Here is a 26541-nt window from a genome sequence, read left to right as displayed (position 1 = left end):
TCCTATTATTTAAAACAAATGTAAAATTAGTTAAGAGTGGCAATTAATAGTAATTAATAGGACTGACCAAATAGATCATACGTGTGGGAAAAATATAACATTATTTTTACATTTTTGTCCTCTGTACAAATTTAACTCTTAAAAAATGTTATTCGATATTTAAATTTTGAAGGCTACATTATTGTATATTCTTAAAATATGTAAGACTTTTTAAAGGGAAAATGAAAATACAAAAGAAACAGATAGTACTTTAGTAAAAGACAACATTTCATCCTCTCCCATGACATAATAGAGTATTTTTACTCTTGTTGGTTTTTTAATGTTTTTCCACTAATGCTTCTCTGAACTGCCTGCAGTTATAAGACACCCTTCCTTTATGTGGTGGTAAGGCTGAATATAGTCAAATGTAAACTTCTGCTCGATGTGTGGCTATGCTTTTTATCAAGCCCGCATTTCAGCTTGGAACACTTCAGAGTTTACTAACTAGCAAGGGCAGGGTTTTAGACTTGTAGGAATCAATGTCCAGCTCTCCAAACTATGTCCCTCCACTTCATACCTACATACTTATTTGATGGGCCAGAACTTTGTCAGTCATGTTTGCTGCATCTATAAATTCGTCACAGAAAAAGTCCGTGTCCAATGTGGACATTGTTTTCAAAACACTATGCAGCATATTGGATGCCATCATAAGTTAAACTTCTTTATTCAGGAGAAATGACTTTACAGCAGAGGTAATTCAAACTTGTGAATTCAAAACTTTTCTCAACTTGTAAAATCAAAGCTGGATTCCAAGTACATTACAGTTTTAGTAAATAAGGAAATTAAGAAAGCCTTGTTTGACTTGGCTGTCCTCTGGTGACATTTTTGTTGTTGTTCATTTAGAAGCAGCCTTATTTCCAAAAAATGAGTCTTTTTTTTCCCCCTGTGTATGAATTTTTGTCACATCCTACATACAACACCAAATAGCTCAGGTATAATTATTTTCTAGGCTCCTTGTGGCCTCTTCACAGATCACCAAAGAGTTTCAGACAAATAGCAAATAAATTCCCCTTTTACTGTAATACTGTCTTCCATTCTCATCCCCAATGTATTTCAAATCAGTGAAGCACGTTCTTCTTATCCCATACTTTGAAGATATGATTTAGAGCAGGCCAACATTTTAACATCTTTTCTATGGCCCTTAATACTGATAGCCATTTTGTAGGCACACACCTAAAAAGGCCAATTCCTTCCGTTTCTATGAAATCAAAAAGCCCAAGTGCTTTTGTCTATTTTGAGGAAGCTAAAAGTGACCCAAAACTTCATGTTGTAAGTTTCAATATCACAGGTAAGCAAATTCATACCCCGTTTTAGCAGTGTTGTAGACAGGGTGGAGACATGATTTAGCAGGTGAGACCGGTTCGTTTGTTTGGTAAGAAATTTAAAAACGAAATGGCAGTTACCAATACTGTATTTTCATTGTCTGCTAGTATGCCGACAGATAAGTAAAGTCGAGTTTGTATTTAAATAGGATATCAACAATGTGTTATGTTTTCTGCAGTTTTATTAAAATCTTCATAGAAATCAAGAAGATAACCCGAAACTCCATTTTGCAAGTCCAAATACTGAAGAACTAGAGGGAACATTATCTTGCTGTGGTTCAAGAAATCACTTGACATACTAAGGAAAGCATGGTGTTGGTCAGATCTTAAAAAATTGACTCGATTCTGTAAGAGGGCACCACATTTGACACCCAAAATTTCTCCACAGGACATTTTAACTGAAACCTATAAATCGGGAAATGTAACTTAAATTGATGTCATAGAAAAATCGAGAGAATAATATGATAATGCTGCTTGCCTGGGTGGTATAGCCAAGATAATTTAGCAGAGACTATTTTCAACTAAGTAGTGGTGTCTTTTTTTTTTTCTTTTAAGCTTATTTATTTATTTTGAGAGAGAGAGAGAGAAAGCCAGAGAGAGTGGAGGAGGGGCAGAGACAGAGGGACAGAGAATCCCAAGTAGGCTCTGTGCTGTTAGCCCCATGTGGGGCTTGATCTCACACATGACCTAAGCTGAAATCAAGAGTTGGAAGTTTAATGAACTGAGCCACCCAGGTATCCTGGCAGTGGTGTCTTTTTAGGAGACAAAAAAGCTTCTGACTAATTTAGAAGTTCTTCTGTGTCTCATCCTAAAATTGAGAAACTCAGTCTCCCTATGTGTTCTCACAAGGCCATCTCCACCATGTCCAATTTTCTGCACATTTTGCAAGATGCTCTCTTTTGATTATTGATTTCCCTAATCTAGTTGCATGCGTCCTTCCATCAGTCATTAATTAACAGTCATTTAACCTTCTTTTTCTGGGGTTTCCAGGTTATGCTGGCATTGGAGTATAATTATCCTCATTTTCATTATCTGAACACTTAGAAAATATAGTCACAATATTCACAATGTAAAAACTTAAACTAGCACTATGGCGATACAAAGGACAACAGTTCATCAAGAAACAGAGTCAAAGATAGACTGTGAATACTCATAATTACAGTGTACTTAAGGTATACCCTCAAGTTGCATCAATCGGTGTGAAACAACAATGGGTGATTCATTAGGGTGAACTTCAAGTCATGGTTGGCAAGAGAAAGACAAAACATAGTGACAACAACTATGGAAGATAAATAGTCTATGCTTTATCTATTTGGCACTAAAAACAGCATTGCTTTCTGCATCTATATATGGGCTGCCATATGGGTTTTAAACTTTTCCCTGAACCTGTAGCATCTATCACCAAAAAATAAGATTTTTTTGTGTCCCAGGGATGGAATCCCTGAGATACAGGACTCTCAGCTCTAAAACCAGGACAGTTGCTCATGTTAGGAGGACTTAAATGTTATTCAGCATAAATTCTTGCAAAGTTCAGAGAAGAACCATAAAGCCAATCATCTTATCAAAACATTATGAAACAATACATGGAACAGGCTATCTGGGAAATCACAATCTATATTTGAAAATGGGGTATTTATAGGGGCACCTGGGTGGCTCAGTTGGTTAAGTGTCTGACTTCGGCTCAGGTCATGATCTCACGGTTTGTGAGTTGGAGCCCCACGTTGGGTTCTATGCTGACACCTCAGAGCCTGGATCTTGCTTTGGATTCTGTGCCTCCCCCTCTCTCTGCCCCTCCCCTGCTCATGCTCTGTCTCTCTCTGTCTCTCAATAATAAATAAATGTTAAATTTTAAAAAAATAAAAGAAAATGGGCTATGTACAAAAAAAGATGTTTGAGAACTGACCAGTTGAACCTACCAAAAGGTGGAGACATTCAGGATGATTCAAACCACCACAACTGATGATCATGAGTTTTAAAAAACACAGGAAGAACTAAATCTGGTCCAGATGAGAATAAGTCTCGGTAAGTCTCTGTGCCTTCACCTTTAGACATCATCAAAGGTAAGCTGTCAAATCCTAAAGCAAGTATCAGGTCACTTGAAATCACTATTCTAAGGGGTTTAAATATCTTATTTTTTTATTTTTTGTTGTTTATTATAAGTAGGGCCACAGGGCCACTAATGACTCTTACTCCCACATAGCCAATGCTGCTTGGCAGTTCTCTAAACAGATATTCCTCTGAAAAAGAGCCCACTTCTATTAATAAGGAATAAAACTTCTGTTTTAGGGAAACTTTAGAGGAATGTATTAACATACTTAGCTAAACTCAGTGGAAGCATCACCAGGGACTGCCCCTGCTTATTCATCGAAAAGGCCCTAAGTTGTATCTGGAGCAGCACTTCCCAAAATATAGAGACGCTGTGTTAACAAACTGTATAGTTAGATATATTTGAGGAACAGTGGGTTTAAAAAGTGTCAAACGGTATTCCTTATTATAGATTCCACATATTTTTTAATAGGCTCATGAACAATGAGTAAATTAAGAGTTAGAAATCTCACACTTGGTACTCAAATTTACTTGATCAATAACTTTTTAAAGCTTAGAACACTTCTCTGAAGCAGTTCCACAAACTACAGTTTGAGATACACCGATAGAAATATAACAAAAGGTTAAAACAGGATTCTGTTTGAAGTTCGGTTGAAGTCCCAAGACAACAGGAACCAACCAGACCTACATGCCAGGATGATTGGATCACCCAAATTGGACTTGTAACAGAGGTTACTAAGAACTGGATTTACAAACCCTAGCTGACCATACCTCTCTGTATTCTAGAAAAGATGCTGGCTAGGCTATGATAAGAGTTTGGAATTGAGAAGTGGGGATTTTTGCAAAGAATTTTGCCTGCAATGCTTTACCCACATGGAGAAGGCTTAGGGGCACTTCCCTCATGTCAAGCAAGTGACAGGGAGTTCAATGGCTCACTTAGGTAGCTTGGCATGCGCTCCCTGTGTTTTCAGGGTCAAAGTGAAGGGTTTTCTGACTTAAACCTAAAACCTTTAACAAATGAAAGACTATGGCTGAAGCTGCCTAGTAGGTGGCTCATTTTAAGGATGCCACCTTAATTTGAGGATATAACTCCACCCTACTATCAGTAAGTCAAAGACCCGTATTTCCATGGAGGAAGTAAGGGACAAGTGCAAGACAAAAGCACCCCAGTATAGTCTTGGATCTTGCACTGTTGGAGGTAAGGAAACCTCAGCAGAGAAAAGTCCCCAGACGCCCAGGATTTGAAGAAGGAATCACAAGTGGAGAGCCTCAGGAGATGGATTTATCATCAAGAGAACGGCAGTTAAGAGGACCACAGCTGTTACTGAAACAGCCTGCAAGGAGAAGGGCCAGGCTAAACATCTGCCACTGCAAGCCAGCAGATGGGCACCAGCCAAGCAAGTTGGATTCAGCCTCCCATTTCTCTCTGTTCTCTGCACCCTATTCACCTGGTGTGTGGGAATGGGGAGAAGATGAAAAAATAAAGGAAGAAGCTACAAAGCACAGAGAAGATGCATTACCTATGGATGAATTTCAGAGTGTTTATTCCTATGCTAGACTTTTCATATTCATAACTGAACTGATACTGTTTGGACACTTGAGTAACCAGATGACTTACTCAAGTAACCAAAGTGAGTAGCAAGCTCTGGGCACCAACTGAAATTTACTCAGAAGCAAAGGAGTATCTGGCCCTACAGAGTGAATTTAGAAAGGCAGTTGTGAGGAAAAAATAAATTTGTGCTAACCTTACCATGTAACACTAAACATTTTGTTAAGAGCAGCACTGGCTTCCTGTAAAGTATCTGAAGTCCATCCTGTTATTTTGTGATGCAGAACCCCACTGCAAGGAGGAGAAAGGCAAGCACCACCTTGCATTTTCATGGCACTTCCAAGTTCAGCATCTCAACTGACACTCCCAACCCTACGAGGCAGCTGGGTAGGTATAACTGTTTCCATTTTACACATGGAAAAACTGAGGGCCAAATCCAGGACTTGATTTAGCTAATGCCTAAAAGCTCGAGACTGACAGCTCTAGCTTTAAGAACTCTCATCATCCAAACCCCTTGTTCAGTGTTTTTTCCAAACATATATGCTGTTTTCTTTGAAGGACAAGAAAAGAGGTCACTTAAAAAACCTAGAATCTATTTCTCTTACATGATTGGAATAATCTCTCAGTGAATAAAACTGAAATAATTGTAGCTGTTAGTGATTTTTTACACTTTGAAATAAAGTCAAGAGCAGCAGAAAACAATATGACCCCAGGCAGAGTAGATTAAAGCCTTTTCCAAACCCAGGCTGGTTGCTCTTTATAGCTGGGTGGATTTTGTTTTTCTCCCCTTAAATAATTTTAGGTGGTAGTATAGTGCAGGGCGGGGGGGGGGGGGGTTGATTACACTAAAACAAAATCCTGTGTACAAGCATCTCTTTTGGCATAAATCACAAGGCCAATTATCATTTTTTTTCTTCTTTTTTTCCCCCCCACTGGCACAAAATCTAAGAAAAGCATCAAGGGACAAATGATTTGCAGTCTATTTAACATCATGGTTATTTTTATGAGACCTCATTATTGCTCTTTACCCTAAATTATAGGTACATTCTTGGCTCCATTTCCCCCTCTTGTGCAAGCCCCAGAAGAGTGTGTTTTCTTTTCTATATTTCTAAATGATCTTCAATACTTCATCAATCAGACATTCAACAACTCATAGGTGATGTGTTGGACCAAAGCTAAGATCTGTGAAAAACAGTAGTTACTGCCAGAACTTTGTGCCTATCTTATGCCAGTGGAGTTATTTCCAACCCTGTTTTTACTAAACATTCCTTGAAAGGAAAGACTTTCCCTTTACATGTCCTAATCCAGTTTCTAGGAAATGAAAAAGTGTTGTTGAGTTGAATTAACTACAACCCTAAAAAGATGGTCATGTTGCCATTATCTTTTTTTAAGACAAAGCACACTGAACCTCCAAAAGGTGAAATGGCCTTCCCAAAGTCATAGAGATAGCTAAGACAAAGTCAGAACTTGAATCCAGACACCCTGAATTCCAGTGTCTGTGTGCTGATATTACTATCCCTATCTTTGGGAACTCCTTCCATAGAATGTTCCCTGTAAGCTCAATGCAACATAGCTATGGTCATTTTGTTTACTTAACCCAATGAATAAAAGACTTCTGTTTTTAAGAAACAGAACTGAAACTTTGTTCATGGAGAAAAGTTGTTTATACCAACAAATGAATAATAAAGAGAGAGGGGAGAGGGAAAATAAGGAACAAATGAAAAAAGGAAGGAAGGAAGGAAGGAAGGAAGGAAGGAAGGAAGGAAGGAAGGAAGGAAGGAAGGAAAAGACAAAGAAAGAAAAAGGGGGGTGGTAGAGACAAAGAGTAAGCAAAACCATTCCACGTCATCAAGTCCTGTTATCAAACTGAGTTTCAACCTGCCTTTCCAGTTTTACTCACCACCACTACTCCTTACTCATCCTATGCTCCCATTAAACTGGTCTATACTAAACTGGCTATACTGAGGATAAAGAACAAAAAAAATTGTATATTGATCTTCTATCCTGCAACCTGCTAAATTCACTCTAGTGCTTATCATAAATTCTACTGTATTTTCAATATAAATGATCATTTCATCTATGAACAAAGACAGTCTTTTATTTTTCCTTCCCAGCCTAGATGCCTTTTCTTTCTTTCTTTTTTTTTTCTTGCCTTACTACACTAAAACCTTCAGTGCAATGCCAAGAAGTAGCAAACGTGTAGTTGTACATTTTTTTTAACAACAAAAATGATTATTTTTCAGGCATTGGGTAAAGCCTAAGTAAGTTAAAGGTGAGTAAGAATCAGTTCCAAACTTAAGGATGTCATGACCTGGGGGGAAACCTCTTTTTACTGGTAGGAGAGACAACCAAATAAAGCTGGAAAGATAAACCAGGACAGGTCCTTGAATAATAAAAGTGACAACAGCAGCAAAAGGAGCCTTAATATTTATAGAAGCATTGATATGGGCTAGGCCCTGTTCAAAATTTCTAATATGTATTAACTCATTTGACTCGTCCATCTTATCTCCATTTTATAGGTAGGGAATAAGAGACACACACTATCTCCACTTTATAGGTAGGGAATAAGAGAAGATAAGTGACCTATGTCCTGAGAGCCAGTGTTCTTAAGCGCTAGACTAAATTGCCTTTGGTTATCATGTCTTCATTAACAGGTATTGAGTGTCCACTCTTTGCTAATTACTATGTCACTTTCAATTACTTTAATTATCACAATAATCTTGTTTTATAAAGGAAGGAATTGAAGTTCAGAGACTTTAAGTGACCTGTCCAAGGTCACCGCACTAGCACAAGACTCAAACCTTGGTGTTCTGACTCTAAATTCAGTATCCTTTCCACTACCCTCTGATTCCTCTTCAAAGAGCTAAAATTTATATAGTACTTTGCAGCTTACAAAACTCATGACCACATTGATGCCTTAAATGGCACTTAAAGGAATTGAGATTTTATTCACTAGGCAAAGGAGAACCTTGGTCAGTTTTTCAGAGAAAGGAAAATGTAAAAGAGAAAAAAGGTATTTCTGGAAGGCTAGGGCAGCATTGTGCTAGATAGATTTGCCAGGGCAAGTGTATAAGCAAAAGTGTCAGGAGATGCTGTAACTCTCAAGAGGATCCACACTCACCTCTGAACCTATGAGTTGTTCCCTCCAAACTCACTTTGCCAGTCAAGAGAAGTCCTGTTTTAAATAATGTTCCTGGAGGGAACTCTCTGAAGAGCAGAGATAATAAAAGTATTTCTTATGTCACTTCTTCCTGCATTTAACTTTCAGGAATATTTTTGTTAACTGAGAAGAGCACACCAAGGAACCATTATCACTGATACAAGGAGAAAACGGATGGTAGATTTCCTCAGCCACGTCCTGTCAGTGTCAACAATTTAACTAAACATATAATAGTCATAACCTCATCAGTGTTAAATTTTCTAGGTTTCTGGCACATATCTCTTCATCTCCCTCATTAAGTTTATAGAGTGTTCTTTGGTACATTTGCTCAGTATTAGGATTTCAGTTTCAACTGGCACATATTAGAATCAGACAGAGGAATGATTTTTTCTGCCGTAAGTAGTTAGCAGAATATGAGAACATATGAAATGGACCAATGCCCAAAGCCAGGTACTTGGCAAATAATAGCAAATGGATTTGACCCCATCCATCACAATCTTGTCCCATTCACCAGGGGTGGGTCTAACACAGGTAGGCCAACCAAGCCCAAGATATGAACAGTTACTTTGTTTTCATTATCTTCCTTGCTGTATGCCATGCACACTATTCCTTGCTCAGGGACTGCCCCTCATTTGGAAATGGAGACTGGAGATCCTCATGATTACACTCCCACCTGGATGGTTACTCCAAACAAACTTCCAAACTCTAATCTATCCCAATCCCCCTTCATTTTAGCCTAATTTTAACATGTTAACATTCTGTGCTCAACGAGGGCAGATACAAATGATTGCTAGGATTTCACTCAGGCAAATATTTAAGTGATAGCAAGCTTGAGGTGATTTTATTTCCACGGGTATCTGCATTTTAAAAAGCAGTACCCAGAGTCAGGAATGCCTTAGCCTATAGATAGATGAAGTTCAACTGTAAAGATGGGGCACCATGGAGTTTCAGGGTGGCAGTTCTTCCAGCATCCATCAAAAATGCCCTGGCAGAACCAGCTAAACCCCTATCAGCATACTTTTACCTCAAGTTTCCATCTGTCATGTAGGGATATAACCCTGACCTCACAGGATTATTATAATATGGGGACATAGTATGACCTCACAAGATTCTTGCGGGGATAAAACGACGTGGCTAGTAATTGGCCAATTGGTTTATAGCTCAGAAAACTATCAATTACTATGCAGAAGTGAGAGGTTTCTAGTGACTTCTGAGTTTTGCCTTTTATATAGGAAACCCACTTATCTACCTCCATTGGGGTCTAAAGAGATGAGAAATTTCCTGTGTAGTGAAACTATTTCAGTCAGGTAGGATTCTAACTTCCACCTCCACTACTTGTCGGGCTCAACTACAGATTAGTTATCCTAGCTCTAGTTTCTCAACCACCCACAAAAATATAGTCCCTATTTCTTGGATGGGCTGAAGAGAAACCACTTTTACCAATAGCGGCAGAGGTCATTTGGTACCTACTCACAAAGTTGTCATACCAATACCGTGTAACCCAATAACTGAGTCAAGAACGTGCTTCAAGAAGAAAGATAAAACTTGTCACTATTTCACTTTGAGTAAGACCTCCACTCCCAACCATAGGAAATCTTTATTTATTTATCTATTTTTATCTAAAGTGGGTTTCATAGCCCTTCAAAGGCTGCTGTCTTCCTCTCGGGGTATTAAGGCATAGTCTATACTTTCTTTCACTACTTTGCATTCTTAGTGTCCTTAGAATATTAGAAGTCTACTTGACTATACAAGTAAATAAATTCTAGATATTTGGTGAACATTAAATTATGGGGAAATGAGGATTTCATAAGTTCTCATCAAAGTGTCACAGAAGGATGGATAGTACTGAAGAATATCGTGGGACATTCACTTTATTTTACAGAGTGGGGAACTAAGGCCCTACCTTAAAGCTAAATGCTGGAGTTATGAGGCAAATCTGAAATGCCAATCTGTAGACGGTGTATCTACTCTACCATATAGTGCCCATTCCCCTCTGTTGTGCATGCCATCAGCACTAATGCAATCAGGAAGTGCCCTTTAACTACCTTGTCTTGTCATTGTTCCCTAGGAAATAATAAATGTCTCATATCCCACCCATATGTTAGTCTTCTTCCTCCTTTCCCATGGTTTTCTCATATTTCCTCCTCAGGTTTCAGGTCAGTTCTGTGAACTAACAGTCCTTTAACTCAACACTTTTGCAATGACCAATTGAATTGATGAGTAAATGGCTGCTCAAGTACCTGTCACCAACACTGCTGTGGTCTGTTAGTGGAGATGCCAATGTTCTCTGTCATAAGATACAACCACACAATGACACTGGGGAAAATGGGGGTGTGGAGAACAGCTCTATGAGCCATCTTCAGAGTGTTCTATAGCCTACAGCCAGTGTGCATGGGCTGAGAGAGGAGAGAGAAGGGACCTCACCATGGGGATGGGAAGAATGCTGCCCTTTGACAATGCATCTCTGTGGTGGTGAGGCTGATGACAGCACACAGAGCATACAACTCTGGCTAGATACCAAACATCTGGGCTCGAAACCAAGCAACCAAGTTGTTCAAATCAAAGAAAACCTAATCAACAAATATTTTCAATGCCTACTATGCGCATTCAGACAGCTGTGGTTAGAATGGATGACATTTGAGTCTTACTCAAGTCCCCAAAATTCCACTGCTCTCTGTTCCAGATGCCTGTTCTTATATTAATCAAATATTCATGTTTTGAATTGAGCATCTGTTGGCATATGTTGATGTACAGACAAAACCAAAAGTAATGAATTATTTCTCCAGTACATTAATGGTACTCTTTTCAAGCTCCCTAGAGTGAGGCTGGGGACAGCTTACCTCAAGCCACCAGCCATTTCTAAGATATCTGTCCCTCTTGCTAATGCCTGCTCTATCAGAATGCAGAGAAGTTAGGAGGGCCATGCTCCCTCCCATAGCTCCAGGGAGATATTCAGGTGAGGACACCACCAGAGGCAACATCTTTCTGAAATCACTGGTTGCCTCTAGGCTCCAAAGCACTCAATGCCAGGAGGGAACCCTGTGCATAATTTGGCATCTGTGGTGCTCCGAGAACAAAGGATATAATATCTCTTTGTTTCTGGACATCCTAAAGTTAAAATGACACCTTGGCTGACAATTATGATTCTGCATTCTTTTATAAATCATGTTTTTTTCTAAAAGAACTTAAGCGGGTGAATGAACATCCAGTTGCCTCTCTTCTGGCATTTCTCCTATGAGGAATGCCAGGGCCTTTACTAATATTACCACCAAGTATTGCAGTCATGAAATGAATAAAGCCAAGGGATTTGCTTTTAGCTCGCTTTAGGCCATTTACTGTTTTCATTCTTCAATAAGAAGAAACAGCCACTGAGGTGAAGATGGGAAGACCTCTCCATATGTGATGGCGGTCTCCGATTTTTCAATGTCCCCTAGCTGTTGTCAAATAGGCTTTGTACACACTTCAGTTAATACAATCACACTTGTCTTACTGGTTTGACAATGACTTCTAAGCTCCTCAGAGTTATCAGGTTCTTCCAGAGGCCTCACTGTCCCCCGCCACCACCATGGCAATATGACACTGAGGACAAGGAGCTGCACAATAATTATGACAAGGAGTTTCTGAACAAAGAAGGAAGGAACCACTAAAGCCAGGCTTGCTCACAGCATTCCCAAAGGAAATTAGAGGTGATAGAATCACCCTGATTCTATCTGCACCCTGAGCTTTGTGACTCCCTTCTTAAACGTATGAAATCAAAAACTCTATTCATCACTTCCCTTTTAAACTTACCCTGAACACTGAGCTACTCAAGAAAAGTACATTAAAAAGTGCTTTTGTCAGGTACTTCAGCTTTAAACCTCTGTTCCTTCCCTCAGTACATGAATAAGTGGGGACAACCTATAGGAAAACTGAAAATTCCCATATCCAGGGACTATGCTGTTCTAGACAGTACTGTGGATGAATTAGAAAAAAGATGCCCCATTGGGTGGATGCACCTACTGACACATAGCTTGATGAGTGGAGCCTGAGTCAGATTTTGATTCTGCTGACTCACCTCCTTGATTTATGGAAATCTGGTAGTACTTTCTCACCCTTAAACCCAAAATCTAAATCAGACTCTAAGTGGTCTATCTCCACTCTTCTGAGCTCTGCCTGATCCTCCTTACTATATAAAATCCCCCAGGCTCTATTCAAGAAGAAAGCTTCCAAAACAGCTTCATCAACAACAAAAGTTCCAACTTAAAAGTCCAAACTCCTTTTATAATCTCAACCCCATTCCGAGCCCAAGTAATAACCTCAGAGAGGAGAAAGTGTTTGGGAGAAGGGTGGAGAGTATCCATACCTCCTCTTGCCTCTGTCTGCACTAACTTTGTTGCTTGCACTCTCAACCTTGTTCTACCTTTCTTCTATGTCACTCTTTACTACACTAGTTCTCCACTAACTCAACTTTTCTGTTACCAACTTTGCTTGTCTGCCCCCAAATGGAAAGACAAAATTCCAAAGCCACAGTGCTTATACTCTCCCCATGCCAACTCCTCTGTGGAATTTTGTAACCCAAAGATGACCCTAGCCTACATGCTGGAATGTCTTTACCATCGAAGAACTATTTCTGCAAAAAATTTTGATGTTGTCATTTTCACTTAAAAAATAAGATGATAAAACACACACACAAGCCATTATTAGTAAAATGCCTGCAGATGATGGAGAGGAATGCATATCAATATATACACATGCATATAGATGAACAAGTGAGCACATGTGTATATGCCTACCCATGGAGGCCAAGACGAACCTTTCAACTGAAGAGCGTGATTAAATACTAAGGAAAATGACAGGAATCAAAAGTGATTTCAAATTTCTTCTAGCTTTTCCCTCCACTACTCACTCCAGAGTAAAAAAAAAGAAAAAAGAAAAAAGAAAAAGAAAAAGAAAAAAATGAAAGTTTTCTCAGAATTCCATTTAAATTTGATACCTAAATTAGCTTCAAAAAGCAGTCACATGGGTGGCAGATATGCAGGGGTTACCAAGCAGAGGTCTCATTGTGGTATGAGAATGATTGCTAGCTAGTAAGGGGGATTTTCTAGTCCTCTTCTGGTATTGCTTAGCTAAATAAACTCTGACACCTCTGCCCCTCAGTGCTTGATATCTTAGATTCTTTCCAGTGTTTACTAGTGTTCTGTGGTTATATTACTTAAAAGTTATGTGGATATTTAGAATAATGACTACCATGTCCATGATAACCACCAATGCCACCACCCTTATCATCCTGACTTCTTTTCTTTCTAGAACAATTTAAAGTTGCCCAGTTACACATGTACCTTAAGAGATGAACAAAAAATTGATTTCTCCTGTTTGCAAGGAAGAATAGAGATAGAGTTTTTAGTGACTTAGCCAATATATGGGGGTGGTGCTGATTTCAAACTTCACAAATGCCAAAGAGCCCAGTGAAAGACTGTCTCAAACTCTACTGATGGAAGACCCTTCTAATTGGGTTTCCACAGTAGCTGTCAAGGGTAATAATGGAAATTCCAAGAAAAACTTGATCTTCAGAGAGCCTGGGCTCTGCTTATGGTCCTGAGTTTGAGCCAGGAGCAGACTTTTCAAATGCTATTCCAAATACTCCCTAACCTAACAATTTGGGATGACATTCAGTGCTAACTCAGTGTGTCTTCCATTTCATGACAAGCATGCATGCAACTGTTTATACTGCATATAATTTATGACGTTGGACATGTCATTCTTTCCTCTACACAAAAAATTAAAGTCAGCTTCTCAACCCAAAGATATCTTGGATAAGAAGAAGGTCTATCTTTTTTTTTTTAACATAGAATGTTTCATGAATTTGCATACCATCCTTGCACAGGAGCCATGCTAATCTTCTCTGTATAGTCCTATTTTAGGATATATGCTGCTGAAGCAAGCATGAGGTCTATTTGAGAGACAGAATGATAAGTGGTAAAAATCACAGGTTTTGGAATCACACAGAGCAGCAATAACTTTAAATATCTACGTTAAGAGAGGGTAGCACCTGAGAATACCCAGACATGTTTTGTTTGTATGGATTATTCTTCCCCTACGCCATTGGATACAGTTGTTGGCACATAGATGTACTCAATAAATATTTACTGAACTAAATTAATTCATTCTCATATTGAACAAATTTACTTTCACTTAAAGGAGACTCCATAATCTTTAAGTAATCGGATACTGTGCTCTTTGCTATTTCTTTAAGGTAGAGTTCTGGGTTTGAGATATTGATGTCTTCATCCCACTTCATCCATAAAGCTTCCCTGACAACCTCAGTCTCCCCTACTCTCTTTTTTTCTGACTCCCTGTTATACTTATTCCAGGTTCCACTCACTTTGGCACATACATGATACCTTATCTTGCCATGTAAAATGTGTTTCATAAACACATCATCCTTCCTAAGAGCCTGTAAGTTCTTCAAGGGCAAAGGCCATGTTTGACATTTATTTTGTATGTCCCACAGCACACAACATAATATAGAGCCTGTAGCAGGCTCTGAACAAGTACCTGTTAAATTGAGTTGCATTTTAAGGACAGCATTCCATCGCCAGTGATGATTTTTGTTTAGAGAATTATCAAAAGGCTGTATTCACCACTCATTTCACCCAAATTAAGCCCATGGGTCTCTACACTTGAAGTGCTAGTTGGGAAGCAGAGGCTCAGAAAGCAGCTGCTTACTTTCAACAAAGAAGAGATTGCATTTCAGCAACGGACTGCAGAATTTCACCTATTCGTCACTAGTGACTCCTGGCCAAACCCTTTGGTGTTATCAGGAATAAAAAGTAACCAAGAGACATGTCAAATATCAATTTCCAATTACTTTTCTGTAACACATTTCAGCCACTTGGGAAAACTCCCAAGAGATCTGTTGCCCCTTATCAGCTAAGATCAGGCTTACCTTTCAAACAGGTAACACTCGGCAGCACCCTGTACAGCCTCGATATTATAATGTCCTTCTCGGACACTCAGATTCTCTTGTGAAGTCTTCAATATTGGCTTACACTGTCACCGGAGATCTGGCCCAAATGCGGAAGGCCCCTAATATTATACCCTGAACCACAGGCACTGGAGTGAGATGAGAATAACTCTAACACCTGTGGTGAACTACTGTCACTAAGGTTACTAAAGCTTAATTTGCATCCAGATGTTGAATGTGGGGCACAAAGACTCATGCAGGACTTTTGCACTGTCAACTCCAGCCAAAGGGGAAAGAAATAAGAGTCTCTAAAGTCTTAACTTTGATACTCAAAACACAGAACAGCATTTCTACCCTCCAGATCACAGAAAGCAGGCCACAAACTAATTGAAAAAATCTTTGGTATTAGGGATGTTAAAACTGAGGATCTGCAAAAAACCAGAAATCACATGTCCCCTTTATTACAAAGTAATGGGAAAGAATTTGGAAAAACCAGGAAACATCTCTGGGTTCATAAATCAGCCCAGTTGGAGGAAAACGCAAATGGCCAGCACCTGGAATGAGCCTTCATCTGGAGCGGGACAGCAGTCTAGGCTGTGCACTGTGATTAATGGCTTGAGTGAAAGGTCTCAGTTGAGGCTGAACAATTAACTTGTTCTCTCCACATCTCAGAACTCTCCACAGCATAACTATGTCTTCCCTGATTGTGCATATTTCCTAAAATGCAAGCCAGTCTGGGAAGCTTCGAACATGTCATCAGACTGTTTCTGACAGTCGGGAGAGCCCTGGTGTTTGACAGGACCACTTTCATCAAATCGTCTGTGTTGACTCTGCATGCATGTCTCAACCTTTCAGTTCTTTTTCAAGCTTAAGAACCATCTTAAATGAGGCAATGGCATTGGCCTCGATCTGTCGAAGAAAAAAAAAAAAGTCCACAGCTCAGAGGATTGCAAATGGACAGCATATGGCCTGGCTTGTTTCTGGTCATTCCCAAAAAAGTTCTTAGGGAATTGAATGTCCGTGAGATTAATGTTTCCCTCCTGTCCTGTCTTTATCCTTTGGAATAGGTTTCTCTAATCTCTTTCAGACCCTCTAAAGCATTTACATCAAACCAATCATTCCTCCTAAATCTACAACCAAGACTCTGATAAGACCTACCAGAACCTAAGGAACTCTCCAAAGCTTCTTCCCTTTCTCCTAGAAGTCAATTTTTAGATGGGAAAGAGGTACCCCCAGAACCTCATTTTGCAAGTAGAAGTACCCAAGGAATCTGTTTTCCTCATTTCCAAGTTGTAATCAATTCTGCCTCATCTTCTTTTGTGACAAATGGATATACCAAAAGTGGATAGCGTCCCACACATAGCAGGCCCCACACAATTACTTTTTTCAGTGAAGGCATCCTGTCTCCAGAAACATAAAAAACAACAATAGTATCAACATGGATGATGATAATAATAATAATAATAGAAGCAGGAGCAACACCAACAATAATATGTATGTAAGTATTTACTATGGGCCAGGAACTCTTTGAAATACTTCATTTATATCAACTCATACGATCCTCACAAAAACACTGCTAAGATAAGTGTTACTGTTAGACCCATTTTACAGAGTTAGAAGAGTCAAGTAACTTGCTAAAGGCCAAAAAGCCAGTAAGTGGCAAATCTAAGATAGAAACACAGGTCTCAGACTTAAGTTCTTCATACTATCCTATAAGATCCTATACTGCAACTACCCTCTCTAGAGGTATTGGGCCCCACCCATGATTGCTGATGAGATTAGAGAAGCAACCATTCTAGCATAGCACCCACTTAGGCATCAGGCTTGGTGAGTCCTGTTTCTGCTACCCCACGTGTAACCTCAAATGAGTTTGAGCCTCTGAGCCTTAGCTGTCCTCATCTGTAAAATCACTGATACTAAACCTGTCTCATAAAGTTTTTGTAAGAATTGGTGAGACAATGCATATGCAGGACCCAGCACAGTGCCTAGAACTGGTAGTTGCTTAATAATCATAGCTATGGTTATTACTAATCCGATTAGCTAATACTAACTAAAGCAACTGAAGAAGATGAGGCAGAAATGATCACAACTTGGAATGTAGATATGAAAAGGCAGACCAGTGTGGGGACCCCTAAGAGACTAGAATACTCAGATACTAAAAAGTACTGGTGAGAGATGGCTACCTTCCTGGTCTGACCCAATCTACACAGCCTATAGGTTAGCTTACCTCCATGAAAGAAAAAAATCTAATTTTAAAAATTTGCTACATTGAGGAAAAACAAAAAGATGTCCAGACTGGGAGAATTCAAATATTCTCCCTGAAATTCCTGGTGAAAAAGCAAGACAGTGAGGCATCCTTCACAGCCTCATGTGGCTGCTCCAGCATCGAGCTTGGAGTTGCATCCTTCATTCTGCATTTCCTACATGCTCTTGCCGACCCCTGACACATCACATTCTTTGCATCAATAAGGACTGCTGCCAGAACACACTAAATTGCCTTTGACTACATTTAACTGATCTAGTATTTTTTTATGATTCTTTCTTGTTGTACCATTTTTCACTTTTGACTTTATAATTCTCTGCTGACTTTAAATAAAGCATTGCCAGACTACCCAAGGTGGTTTTTAATAGAGATTTAGGGGTGAGGTGGTGCTGTGGTTTGGATTCAGATTCTACTCCAGCAACAAGGGGAAATTAACTAGATGGTTTCATCTCAAGTGCCCATTTATACTCGGAATGGACAGAGAGTTTATCTTCTTCCAAGTCTTGTAATCATGACACTACAAAGTGATTTTCAAGAAATTAAAAATTAGGTAGCAATAGCTTCTCCACCACAAAACCACTACACAGTGTTCCTGTAAGCCCAGATGAGTAGGATATACAAAGACAGCAGGGAATCACTTGCTGAATGCCAGGGAAGCAGGGAGGAATTTAACCACACTCTGTCCTATGCCAAAGACAATGCTTGTTCTTCTCTAAGTTGGGGAACTCAAATGACCCTACACCAGCTATGTCAGCCTGCCTCCAGAGCTTCCTCCCTCCTCTGTGCTGTCCCCAGTCCCCCCGTCCCATTCTGCCCACAAGAAACACTGGAAGCCAGTTGGCCCTTAATCACTGGGAAAGGTGATCTGACTAGCAAAGAAACGGAGTCAGATAAGCAATCCCCAACATTAAGCTTTCTTTTTTAGAGAAGAATAAGTTAACTATACCTTGAAAATTTTAAATTGGTAATTTCAGTACAATTTTGGCTTTGTCTTGCTTTTCGTTATCATGCAATGCTTGCTTCATTACAAAGGAATAGATATAACACATGTAAAGCATTCAGAACAAAAGTTTTTTAAATATCTATGTACCCATCACCAAGTTTACAAATAAATCTCTTTAGCTGTTCCTCTCAAATTAGATTTATTTGCCTCCACTTACCAACAGTGGTAAATGCAACCCTGAACTTTGAGTTTTTCATTCCATGGTTTTGCCACCTATGAAAAGACCCTTTTAAAATATTGTTTTAATAGGCATTTTTAAACTTTATATAAATGATCTCACTCACTGAGTTTCCCAACTTACTAAAGGTGTTACCCAACTTACTAAAAAAACTATTTGGTTGATTTTAATTTTTCAGTCTATTTTGTTTTCTTTTGTTTTGCCATTACAGACAATGGTATGAATATAGTTCACATTGATCTGAATGTGTTCAGTAGATTGTACTGGGTTAGTCTCCTAGGAAAAGAATCGCCAAATCTTAGGGTTTGCATATATTCAAATTCACGAGATAATAACAAATTTTGTTGCACAGTAGATATGCTAATTCATACTTCCACCAAAATAGCTTTTGAGTTTCCTTTGCTCTATAGCTTTGCCAGCACTTGGTATAGCCAGATTTTTAAATTTTGCTGAGCCAGTAAGTACAAAATGTATCTAGGTGTTTTAACTGATATTTCCATATTTAATTTTTTATAGATAATCACTGAGCGATTTTTAAATATATTGGAAAGAAATTCTTCATTCAAAATAACCATGAAATGCAGTGTTTATATAGAGTAGGTATGATTCTATGGCTACACAGAAAGATACCATGTACATAGACATATAAGAATTAATATGCTTATTTCTCTATTTGCTACCACACTTATATTTCCAGCAGGAGTGGCAAGTTAGAGCCCAAAGGCCAAATCTGGCCCACTGCCTGCTTTTGTTAATATTTTTTTATGGGAACATAGCCATGCTTATTTACTTATGTATTACCTATGAATACTTTCATGCTACAATGACAGAGTTAAGTAGTCACAACAAAGACCACCTGGCCTGCAGAGCCTAAAATACTTACTATCTCCCCCTTTACAGTAAAAGTTTACTGACCTAGGTCTTAGAGCATCTCTACTTGTAAGCACAGAACCTCATGTTCAACATGTTTGCTCCAATCTATTCCTCCCCAAATGCCATTCCTCATAAAATGGCTTTACCTTTCACAGTTATTCGGGCTAAAAACCTGATAGTCATCTCCTACTCTTCCCTCCCATTTACCACTTATAACCAATTGATGAATACCAACCAAGTATACAATCTTCTCTACACCCATGGCCAGGCCTTTGTTCAAGCCTTACATTGACTTAGGCAACCTTTCACCAATGACCCAGTCCTTGGTTTCCCCAAGTTTCACAGCACTTGTAACATTTTACCTCATTTACTTGTTTGACTTTCTGTCTGTTATCTCCACCTCAAATGTAAATTTTTTTAAGAGAAGCGCAGAGAGGACTTGGGAAAAAAGGTTCTTTGTTAGTATCATTTAATGCAGTGGTCATGAAAGTGTTGTATGTGGAAGAATCATCAGAAGAGCTCATTAAAAATAACAGATGCCAGGGTGTCACCCCAGACCCACTGAATCAGAATCCCTGGAAGTAGGTCCTCAAGCATCTTTGCCTGATGGATGTTCCTGGGAAATTCTTATGTAGGCTTGAGAAGCACATACGTAATCGAAGCTTCCTGAATAACACACCCCCTTTGTTCTATCCCACTCTACCACACTGTCCGTGATGGGGAGCTAACACTACATAAAATTCCCCCACCCCTTTGCTTGGATACCATAGGTTCCCTAAGTTTCTCTACCCTCCTTCAGTGGCCCAGAAGAATCCTGATTTGAGAAGATAATTTTTTCCCTTTACTTAGGGCTGAATTCTGATATTCAATCTCTGTTTTTCATTGCATTGAGTGTATCCCTGGTTAATGATAGGGTCTACCCCCTACAGTGAGCAACTTCACTGCTCAGCATATAAAAAAAATAAGAATCTCCTGTTGTAACTTAGTACTGCTTCCTTGTATATACCATACTGCCTAGTACCTGCCTAAGGGAAAAGGCATGTAAACATTTGCACAATGTATATAAGAATTTTTTTTTAATTTTTACTACCCTCTTCATTTTCAACATATTACAGATCATTTAATATGTAAAAAACAAATGTTAATAGAAGGGTTAGACCAACGACAATACCAATAAGATGCTGTTAGTATTTATTAGAGATTTTTCTTATTAGACTTAATTTTTTCCTAAATTGCATGTGACCCATTATCATTATGCTTGGTGGATAATATAACAAAACAAAATTACCAGTCCATTTTACTCAAGGAGAAAGCCTAAGCTTCCTTGGGTTTTATAACACCAAGCATAGCACAAATTTAAGAAATTTTTCCAGTGCTGCACTCAGTGATTTTTAGGGGTCTATTTTCCCCAGAGGCATGTAAGTACTAAAATTGCATTGGATTGCGTTTTGCTCTCAGCGGGTGAGAAAGTGCATAGTCAATGGGTTATTTGCCATTCTTTATTTCCATTTTATGCAGTCACACGGAGGTATCTCTCAGGTGGTTGTTGAAGTTTACTAGACACTCAGGAGCCATCTTGTGCTTTCTCTAAATGACATTTATAATCTATTACCAAAGGGGTTGTCTATGAAGCCATTGGTGCAGTATACCTAAACTCTGCTTATGTTAATTCAGGTTACAGAGATCAGATCTTTTGCTATGAGGTTCCAATAGGCGGGAAATTGCATCATATATCTAAACAATATCTATAGGTCTATGAACAGACATACAAGGTATGATTTTGGTGCTGATAAAGACAGAATATCTGAAATCAGTATATGGGGGATAAAGGCTTTCAGGACATGCAGATTAATTAACAACAAAGGGGCTATGCAAAAATCACACAAGTGATCTTGCTATACCATTATGTATCTGTAATAAAAGCACCAAATTCTGTAAATGCAGTATAAGTCTGCCTTCTTTCAACTGGATATCTCCAATTAACCATCATTTTTGTGCTTCACCAGTGCTCTGATAATTGATGCTCTTAACAGAATTCCTGAAATACTGAAGAAGCCAGAAGTGCTTTCTTGAATCATCAAGAAAAATTAAAATTCATTGAGTGTAGTTCTATTGTTAAGCGTATTTTATTGCGGGGGGGCATCTTGGAACAGAGGGAAGAACACAGACCTCAGTGTTAGACCTGGTTTTGAACCTCACAAAGGATACTTATTAGCCCTGGGATCTTGGGTAAACTACATAATATCTCTCTAAGCTTCAATTTCCTCATATATAAAATGGGGATAATATCCAGCTTCAGAAGATACCCAAGATTAAACGAAACCACGAACATATGTAAAATACCAGCACAGTGCCTGGCTCTAAAGAAATCACTCAATAAATAGTACTATTATTAATGCTGATGTCTTCCTTCCCATTTTCAGTACATCAGTGAGCAATGCAATATATGCATGTACCTCTTTCCTTTTTTCTATCTTTTTATTTACCAGAATATTTCATTCATATGAATATCCCATCCTGCAACGGTGAAAGAGTATAGAAAGTCTACCATGGATTCTCAGCACTGGGTTATTTAAATTTGAAGAAACAAAGGACGTTTTCAAAGAAACTAGTATTTTTTTTATCATGGTCCTTGGGTAAACAAAGTTTCAAAGTCTCCACGATGGTTCCAAATCACCCAAAGCTTCTACCCTCTTCAGATCTTTTATTTTTACTAACACTATTTTGTAAATAATATACTAGCATATTTTAATAAAAATTCAGATACTGAGAAAGCTAATCCTTGTGACCCTTCTTCTACTCTTTGTCACACCACTCTGGGTATTCCCTGAAAGTAACCATTTTAGGGGTTTTATGACCATCTTTCCAAAATTGTTTCTATGCATTTGTACCCACACACGTGTTTCTGTGTGTGCACACAAGAGATTTTGTGGTTTTAAATACATAAATACATAGTGCACAAATGTTTTATACTCAAATGTTTTTGCTCAAAAATATGTTCTGAAGTCATTCTGTGTTGGTATCTTATTTACCTTACCTTATTTTTAATTTACCTTAATTTTTTAAAAACTGCCCTATAGGAATCAATATCATTTTAACCATTCCTTTCCTGATAGGTGTATAATTTCTCTTTTCATTCTTTTTTACTACAAGAAAAACATTGCAATGAACATCATTCTGTATACTATCATTTGGACATGTATAATTGTTAGATAATTTATATGAATTTTATTTCAGCCTTTTAAAAAATCCTATTTATTTTGAATTATGGTTCAACATTTTAAAGTAAATACAAGAGTATAGTGAACAGTCTTTCTCCCACCCTAGTCTTCCCATGTACCTGGTTCTCCCCATCCATAGGTAGGCAGTATTATCCATCTTTGAGAGTTTTTTTTTAATATAGATTCTTATACATAAATAGCATTATGCTATATTGTTCTGAACTTTGCCTTTTCCCTTAATGATACATACTGCATAGACTCACATATAAGTATGTAAGAAGTTACACAATATTCTACAAGTTGAATGTACCATAATTTAATGATTTCTCAATTGATAGTTCTTTGGTTATTTCAGTGTTTAGCCAGCACATCTACTCTATAATAAATACTATTATATATATGTCATTTTACACCTGCAAGCATTTCTAGGAGTACAATTGCTGATCTATTTTTATGCTAGTCTGTTAATCATTTTACTACTGATTTCCATGCACCCTTCATATGTCAGAAATACACATAATCTATCATAGTGCGTGATAAGATCTCCAAATATTTTTCATGTTGACTGTCTTTTGATTTTGCTTACAGTCTTTACCTCCCTATGTAGAAAGTTTTGCAAAAAAAAATCAAGAGTATTTTTAATAAGTTACATTTTTAAATTTTTGTTTTTTAAAATTACAGCTTCAAAATTGAGTTCTCTGTTTTCTTTAAGCTCTTTCATGGTTTCTTCTTCTTTTCCATTTAGAATTTTAATCCATTTGTAATTAATCCAAGTATAAGGCATGAGATATGAATTTAATTTTTTTTCCAAATAGCTACACATTTGCCCCAAGAACATATATTGACTAATCCATCTCTTCCCTACCAGTCTGAGATACCACTTTATGAAGTACTAAGTCCCCACATATAACTGAGTTCTCGATTTCTTATTCTATTCCATTAGTCTGTTTAGTGATCCATGTGCCAGTATCACATTGTTTTAATTACTGAGGTTTTATAATATATTTGATATCCAGTAGAGCTAATTTTTCATCATAATTCTTTTTCAGAATGATCCCAGCCATTATTCTTGTTTAGTTCTCCATCTGAACTTCAGATTCAATTTTTCTAGTTTAAAAGGAATAAAAAAAAAATCCCTGGTAATCATATAGTCTTATATGTTTTATGTTTTAACAACAAAAACAACCACATTGACATATTTATGGTTTTGAGTATTCATACAAAATAATATGGGAGGTCTGTCCATATCTTCAAACATTCTTTTGCATCCTTCTAGAAGGTTTTCAAGTTTTCTTAAGATATTGTATGTTTTTGTTTATGATTATAATATTCTCAATTTAATATCTTTTATGTTTCTTCTGTAAATGGTGTCTTTCATTCAAAATACTCTCCAAGTGGTTTTTGTTCTACTATTAAAAGGCTAGTGATTGTATATTAACTTTATGCTTTACCCCATCACTGAATTCTCTTATTAGTCTTTCAGTTGGTTCTCTTGAGTTTCCAACTGCCAAATCAAATAAAGTCATCTGTAAGCATGACAGTTTTGCAATACACTTTCCATTTTCATGTCTGTTGTTTCTTTCTCCTGTCTAATCACATTGGTATTTCCAGTATAACATTAAATAATAGTGGTGGTAACAGATACTTATCTTGTCCTTACATTAATAAAACTACTTCTTAAGTTTGCCCATTAAGTTTGATATTGGCTTGTGGACTGAGATGATGTGTTTTATCACATTAAGGATGTATATATCCATTTTTATATGGTTTTCATCAAGAATGGTTATTGAATTTGGCAAAGTTCTTTCAGCATCTATGGAATTATGGTTTTCATCTTTAGATCTATTCAAAAGATTGAATAAATGGATATTTTAATATTGAAATTTCATTGGATATTTGGAATAAATTTCAGTATGCCATGATGCTTTGCTCTGCTGTTTATGCTGGCGGATGTTGTTTATAATTACTTTATTTAGAATTTTTGTACCTATATTCATCACTGAGATGAGTATGTAGTTATAGTCTCCATAATGCTTGTCAATTTTCTGTAAATATTTTAGGTACTTCATAAAAAGAATTTAGAAGCACTTCTTTATCTATGCTCTCAAATAGTTTAAATAGCTTTGGAATCACCTCTGTGGTATGTACAAGCACCTTAGACCAACTCATATGAGTCAATTGTGCACACCTCTTCCCCCCTCCACACTGAGTGAGGTCTTAGAGATAGCTTGGAATCAGTCATGGTGGGAATATTTATGCCAAAGAAATTGGCAAACACTATACATCAAGGTGTTTTTATTTTTTATCATAATTATCATCATCATCATCATCATCATCATCATTATGTGCATAGATGCAGTTGTTATACATTTATAAGAATCATCATCTTTCACCAAATCACCTTCTATTCTAAAGTTTGGTAAAATTTTCCTATAAAACCACCTGCACTGGACAGTTCTGTGTGGGATTGTGAGAGGTCTTTATGCACTTTCTTTATTTTCCTATGGAAATAAATATTTCAATTTTCTATCTCTTCTGGAGTCAGTTTAGGGAAATTTCATTTTTTAGAAAATTATCCACTTGATCTAGATTTTCAATATTTGCACAAAATTCAACAAAGTTGGTTCTAAGAATGATTCTTTTCTGTGACTTTTCATTTTATGTTTTGTATATTTGTATTTTCTTTTAATTTTCCTTAATATGGGTTTTTAAAAATCAGCTTCTGAATTAGTTATTATAGTGTTTTGTTTTATAATTTATTTGTATCTTTTTTTAGCTTTAATAACTAATCCCTTCTGCTCTCCTTTGGTTTACTTAGCTGAGTGTTTGAGTCAGACGCTTCATTTATCTTTTGCATTCTTCTGCTTTTAATACATGTACTTAAAGACATGTTCTGTTTCCTTCTCAGAATGGCCTTAGATCTATTTCATAGCTTCTGACAGGTAATGGCTTCATTATCTCATATTTCTCTGGCTATTCTACAATTTGAGCTTGTATGTTATCTTTGACTTGATATTTAAGAATATTAAAAAATTGAGTAGAAGGGCTTTTTTCAGTATGATTTTATTATCAATTGTTAGTTTCATCACCTGGTGACCTCAGAGTTTTTATACTTCTTCTGCTTCCTGAAATTTATTAAAATTTGTGACCCACTATATTATTGTGGAAGACTATACTTCCTGAAAATGATCAAAGTAATATTTCTGGTTTCATGTGCTCTTCTAGAACTTTGCTACTCCCCAGCAAAAGGCAGAATCTATTTTCCCTTCCCTTAAACCTGAGCAGGACTTTGGTGACTGCCTTGATGAACAGAATGTAGTTAAAGTAATGCTACATGAATTCTTAAGACATAGGTCATAAAAGACAATATGGCTTCTGTCTGGCTCTTACTCTTTCTTGAGAATCTTTTGTCCTTTGAATTCAACCATTATGCTATGAGGAAGCCCAAACATGCATATATGGGAAGACCACATGGACCCTCACATGGAAAGAAACTGAAGTTCCCAGCTGATAGACAGCATCAACCATGAAGCATATGCATATACCAATTCTCAGATGATTCTAGTTCCTAGACTTTAAGTCTACTATTGAGGCCCCAGACATTACAGAGCAGACGTAAGTCATTCCCACTGTCTTCTGTTAGAATTCCTGACCCACAGAATCTTTGAACATAATAAACCATTGTCCTGTCCTATCTTATGATTTCTTTGTCTCATTTAATGCTCTTTTGCTTAAATTCTACTTTGTGGTATTTAGATTGTAAACCCTGCTACAATCCCTGTAACCTCTGGTTCTATGCTTTTCTTTAAACTGTTCTCAGTCAATTTGTTACTTTTTCTCTTATCCAACACAGAGAATTGAAATTTGCCTTATGATTCAACCTGAAAGTATTTTAAATAGGTGAATTAAGCACACTTACATTTTATTCTATTACAAATATCATG

The 26541-nt window shown here is 37.5% G+C and overlaps 1 protein-coding gene and 1 non-coding gene across 9 annotated transcripts in view; both read right to left on the bottom strand.

Moving 5' to 3' along the window:
- The window catches only part of LRMDA (leucine rich melanocyte differentiation associated), a 1031966-nt gene that overhangs the window by 157194 nt on the left and 848231 nt on the right, over positions 1-26541 (bottom strand). The window lies entirely within an intron of this gene.
- On the bottom strand, positions 13935-14040 carry LOC113600427 (U6 spliceosomal RNA). Its single transcript, XR_003421421.1, has one exon. It is a non-coding gene; the product is annotated as a U6 spliceosomal RNA (small nuclear RNA).

This window comes from Acinonyx jubatus, chromosome D2 (genome assembly GCF_027475565.1).
Source record: "Acinonyx jubatus isolate Ajub_Pintada_27869175 chromosome D2, VMU_Ajub_asm_v1.0, whole genome shotgun sequence".
Classification (NCBI taxonomy): Eukaryota; Metazoa; Chordata; class Mammalia; order Carnivora; family Felidae; genus Acinonyx; species Acinonyx jubatus.
The sequence above is the reverse complement of the archived record's forward strand: the minus strand, read 5'-3'. Positions and strand labels throughout refer to the sequence as shown.